This window comes from Polistes canadensis, unplaced genomic scaffold, assembly GCF_001313835.1.
Source record: "Polistes canadensis isolate GaletaPanama2010 unplaced genomic scaffold, ASM131383v1 scaffold_322, whole genome shotgun sequence".
In the NCBI taxonomy this organism is placed as follows: Eukaryota; Metazoa; Arthropoda; class Insecta; order Hymenoptera; family Vespidae; genus Polistes; species Polistes canadensis.
In genome coordinates, this window is record NW_014569869.1 from 7,276 (window position 1) to 13,831 (window position 6,556).

The window sequence follows — 6,556 nt, forward strand, 5'->3', positions numbered from 1 at the left end:
GGGGGTGTGGATTTTAAGTGGGGATGGTTAAACGTGGGAGACATACAGGGGGGGAGGTGGATTGAATTAAATAGGAAAACAAAAGCTTTCATGAATTGGAATCAATAGGAATGTGTCATTATTTCGCAATCGTTTTACAATTGGATTATTCTGCTTTTTTTCTATTTTTTTTTTTATATATATAAATGAAGAATATAAAAAGAATATCAGAGAAAAGGGAAAATTATTTTATTGCTAATCGCTTTTTTTAATTAGATTTGAAAATTGTTTTGGTGATTGGGTACATATATCTATTGTTTGGGTGTGTGTATATATATATATATGCACGGATTTTGTATATGCGTGTTATATATGTGCATTTTATATCATTTATCCTATGTGTTTTAAACGTTTGATACGATGAATACACCCACACGTTTAGAAGAATTATATCACAGACTGAATGAAGAGTAGGTCAACGTTTGAGATCAAAATTTATAAACGAATCGTTTCTAATAGCCAGGAGAAAACAATAATAAGGGAATAAGAAAAATTTTCTACTATTAGAGTTAAAAAAGACAAAATATTTGTTTCGTCTAGTTTATTATCCTTCATCAGAGAATGTTTCAATTTTTCTTTTCTTTTTTTGTTAATAAAAATCAGAAGCAAGAACTCGATTAGAATTTCAAAACATGTTGCATTTTTATTTCAATCCATTTTTCCTTCATCAATATTTTCGAATAATGACATCTATAAAAGTGATTTTTACAGTCTTATCTATTGAAAACATTCCAGAATTCCAATTAATGAAATTGCTATATATACTAATGCTAATAGTAATAATTAAGAATAGAAAGGTTTCATTAAAGCATGAAATTTTATCTTGACATGTTTCTTAAGTAAAATTCTGATAACTCGTTGATAGTAATAAGATGATCTAATTTTTTTTTTCTTTTTTATTTCTATTTTTTCATATGAGTAATGGTATCCATGATAAGTGAATATTTTTATCGTGACATTACTAACTATTATAAAATTAACTGCAAGTGAATCTTAATTCAATAGAATATATTTAATATAACAACTAATAGAAAAATTCTTGTGCAATGTTAAAAATAATAAAATAACCCTTACTTTCTAATAAAATTAAAAAGTAAAAAAAAAAAGAAAAACATATCATCTTCAAATTACGAGCCCACAATATATGAGAGATCATCATGTAAGAGAAAAAAAAATAAAATGTTATGGTCTTCCTTTCTCGTATATCTTCTTCTAATCTTTTCGAAAAAAGCAGATTGACACGACACCAGTTGATAATATGTTCATAAACGCCTTGACAAAACGATTGTCCACGTTACGATGATTTGTAAGCATACTCTCCTCATGCAATAATATTTTCAAAGTGGTTACCACTAAAGTGAACACAAATGTTGTCGCAATTCATCATAATTATAATATTTCATGGTGGGTTTCTCTCCTAAGTGTTTCCTAATTCTTAACACTTTCTTTTTTCCCGAAGATATCAAAATACAGACATTTCTTGTTTCGTCATATGGTATATCTGATGAAAGTGGAAGTAAAACTTGACCTTGGCATGGAGGGCTTCGGAGATTCAGGAACTGATGAACTCCATGTATGACGACATCGTTGAAATTGACCTTGCTCTTCCTCTTCCTCATTCGATTGTAAGTATAATACTTCTCATTACCTATTTTACTTATCCAATATATCTCTTATATAATCATAATTAATATTATTATATTTTTGTATATATATATATATATAATAATGATGATTTTTATTTTATTAATAGAGAGAAAAAAAATAAAAAATGTATAATTAAAATATTAATTTAAAAAAAGAAAAGAAGGGTAAAAACAAAATATCCAAATTATTAAAATCTGCACTCGCATAGGTATCGATGATTAATTGTAAAACTATTCGAAAATATTATTGCAATTTCTAAAAATTGTTGTCATCGATAGAATGAATATCCAGAGAACATTTCAAATTGGAGCATTTACTATTCCTTCCTATCTTTCGTGAGATTTCTGGTGTTGTTTTGCGATTATTACACAACGCTAATATCTTGGACATGCGCGTTTCCTCGTCCTACCAATTCGCAAAAATTCGCACATAACGAGAATGGAGTTGTTATGATAAGAACGCGCCCGACAAAAAGATGATAACCCTGAGACCTCTTAGAGTTTTTCTCTTTCTCCCTCTAACTTCATTTCATTTTTGCATGGCACGTTTTATGCGAGTGTATATAAATAACAATCATCAAAATGGTAGAAGAAGAAGAAGAAGAAAATGTGCGAGAGAGATTTATTATAATATATTGAATTAATAATAAATAGAATATAAAAATAAACCGGTTACATGTATATATATGCACACACGCACATATACACACGCGCCTACGCACGTATTTTTTTTCCTTCTTTTTCTTTTTTTTTTTTTTCTTTTCTATTTTTTTTTTATTTTTTCGTCAATCTACATTTTGATTAGAATTGATGTGACGATAGATAGACAGCGAAAGAAAAAATTGATATAAGTCAACCTTTAACAGATAAGATAGCGTTTCGACACCAAGAAGTTTTCGTTCGACATTTGTGTCAGCGTTTTTAAATTCGAAAAAATGTTTTAGAAGGTATCCCGCGTACGTGTAGTAATATTTTTCTTTTTTTTTTTTTTTTTTTTTTCGTATCAACGATTTTATATATACATGTATGTATATATATATATTTTTTTTTCGCAGGGGGAGCAGGATTTTTATTTTCCTTTCACACGTTATTCCTTTGATTATAATTTTAATTTTAATTTTAAGTATCTTTTCTCTCAATGAGATAGTTTTATATTGAGAAAGATTACTTTTTCATTCTTTTTTTTTTTTGTTTTAGGAAAGATTGACTACGTTTTGACAAAAAAAGAAAAAACAAATAAATAAGTAAATATAAATTAATAAATGTTCGAAAGTAATCCAACGTCTGATAGGACTGATCTAATTCATCGAATGTTTCATGGCTTATTTTTAAGTATTTTTCAAGGCGAAAAAAGAAAAGGAATATTTTGAATATAAATGTGAATCGATTTGTCTCATTTCTGACGCGAAAATATGACATTTAAGGGAAAAAATATTACACGTCTAGCATATTATAATCGATCTTAATTAACAACCATTACGTGTCTCGTTTCAATCCATTTTTTAAATGTTACACACGATAAAAGAACATTTTTAAGATAAATGATTTATTGTTTCTACTTTTTTTAAAAAGATAAAAATGAACATTTCGTAAAAAAGATATATTATAAAACTTAAATAATTTTTCCAAATGAGGAATAACGTTTTCGAAATATATATATATAAATCATTCGATGCCGATGTTGGATATTTTTTTTCAAATATATTTATTAAATAATATCTGTTTTCTTTTTTTAAATACTTCAATTGTGCGTAATTTTACAAATTGATAAAGACAAAGTAATTTGTCAATATAAATGATTTAATGTTTCTCGTTGTTTGACGGAAAATATCTTCTATATTTTTTCTTTTCAAAATTTGCTATTTATCTGTATTTTTAAACATTTGTTATCACTATTTTGAAACAAACAAGTGTCGAACATTCGTAACCTGTGAGATGATCTGTGTTTAAACTGACATTTAATTATTTATATTAAACAATAATATTTCTATAAAAAAGAACGCATCGTTAATTGAAATAAATCAAATATATTAAACAAATAAATATATAAAAAGTTTTATCGATTAATTCGAATAATCTAACTCAATAAAATTGACGTGTCTCGTCTGTATTTATTTCCCTCAAGGTTAATGAAAGCAAATGAACTTTTTGACGATAAACTTTTTCCTTGTTTTTTGACGGGAGAACTTAGTTTTTTCTGATAGAAGATTATTTTTAAATATAATCATTCTCATTTCATATTATATATATATAACGATCTGACTCAACAAACTTTGCATGTCTCGTCTCTATGTATTTTGAAAACTTTTCGACAGAGCAAATGAACTTTTTACACAGATTAAAGATTCAATGGTTCTTATTTTTTTGTTCCTGGTAGACTCCTGTTTTTTTTTGTTTTTTTTTTTCTTATTTTGGCGGGAGTTATTTTTCGTGTGGGTGTGTATGTGTTTTTTTTTCAAATAATCGTACGTTTCACATTAAAACTCGTCTCGTCTCGAATTTTCGCTTTTTTTCAAGGTTAGAAAAAGGTAATGAACTTTTTAGAGATAAACCAAACGATACTCTTCATTTTTCTCGAGACTTTTATATCTTTCAAACCCAATCTGATGATTAAAAATATCTGATCTTTAAATAAATAAGAAAATAGATGTGTAAAATTTACATTTAAAATCATAAAACCCAATTTTAGCTATTTAATAACATTTAATATTACACGAATTGTAAATAAAGATATCAAAAAAAGTATTATGTATAATTAATTCAATATTTTTTCCCCTTTTTTCTTCTTCCTATGTTAACGTATGTGTGTGTGTGTGTGTTTTTTTTTTGTCTTTTTTGTTATTTTGACGTTTCGAAAATAAATCGTTTAGGCGTTTAAACAAGTTCTTGTTAAGAGTTTGAAACCTACGATGTTATTATAAATATATGATTTAATATTTTACATTTCTTTGTTGATTATTTTTGTATATTGGATATTTCGACATTTCGAAAAGCAATCATTCATGTTAAACGATCGATCCTGACGCAACACGTGGCACCGTGAGCATTTACGTTCACCGTATGTCTATGCATTTAAAAAAAAAAAAACTTGTTCCTTACTTGTCGTCAATCGGTAGGCAAACATTTACCTTGGAATAACTGTGTGAGTTTTATGCCGTAAAGAACTATCATGTTCAGAAAACTGATAATCGAATGAGATGCAGTACCAACTTAAAAGAATCGATAAAATATTCATCCACCGGAAACATATGCAAGCGTATACTGTATGCATACATGCATGCATGCATGCACGTATATTTAAATTATCATATATTCCAAATTGAATAAATAATAAGTAGATTATTTGAATATTTTATTTGACGTCATTGTTGTTGTCTATAAATAGCACGGGAGATATAATACAATTACTTTAATATATTATTTATTAAAAATCATATGAGGTGATTTTAATAATGATGTTTAAACTTGATTTCTAATATTAATGATAATAAAGAGATAGAAAAAGATTTTGAAAATTGTCTATGAATGTTCCAATGATTTTTCTTTCGACAAAGAAATAAATTACCGAGATATATATATTTATCTTACAATTAAATACAAAAGAAATTTTCTTTATGAGAGAAGGACTGGGTCAACAAATCCACATTAGGATTTAAATCTTTCCAAATTTATTTGATCTCTAAACAATAATATCTCACGTTGTTAATGCATACTCAAGGATAACAAAGATAATATTCTAGACAACATTGTGTATCGGAAGAAACACCTAATTAATTCGTGCCATGAGATTTTCTGTTTCTTTCTTTTTTTTTGTATGCATTTCACATTAATCTTAAAATGATAAAAATAAACTAGATAAGTTAATCTGACGACTAACATATCAGAATGATGTTAATAATGACGCTTCATCCCATAGAATAACAGAGGGAAGTCATTTTAATGATTCATAGTTATTCGAAATGATATAAATAAATCAATTCTCTCAATAGAAATAATATATATATATCAGTTTTGTTGTTTATATATTTTTACCATATTTAAAATAACATAGGAAAAAAACGTAATGTGAGGAAATATTGAACGATCATCAAACGACGATGTATGATATTTCCACACGATTTTTTTTTTCTCTTCGAATGAAAAATAAGACATCCGTGGACCACGACGTAATCACGTGTGTATTTACGTGAGATAAGATACTACATAATGAAAAATTCCCCCCTGAAAAAAAAAAAAGAAAAAAAAAATACATAGCCGGAAGTAGAGAAAAATATAGTCTGACGAGGGAGGAACAAAATAGAAATAGATAAAAAAAAAATAGAAATCGGACGAAAATGTAGAGACTTTTGAATTATTTATTTCTGAAAAAGAAAAAAGAAAAAAGAAAAGAACAAATTACTTGACAAGTCGAATCACGAGAAAGATTGTAAATCGTATCCGAGGTGTCTGTTGTTACAATGTAAAATGATACGAGAGATTTATAATTAACGAAAAGGTATTATAAATAAACACCACGACTTAATAAATTACTTTGTGAAAAAAAAAAAAAGAAAGAAAAAGAAATAACTCGAAATTACTTTTCGAAAAAGTTAATAATGACGAGATAGATCGTTTCAAAATTGATCCACCGATTTGGCAAACGATTAAAAACTTTTCATTGGTATTGGTGTATACGATTATTCATCGTCTTAACAAAAATCACACGCGAATAATGATATCAATCATTATCGTTTTAACTTATAGTCCGGTCAATTTAGACATAAAAAGAGTGGTCAAGTTACAAAAATTGCCGGAAAGCTAAATTTTGGTGGAGAGCTGTAGCTTACCATTACAAATAAAGTCTGAAAAGTCCCCATCGATTCTATGTGTGC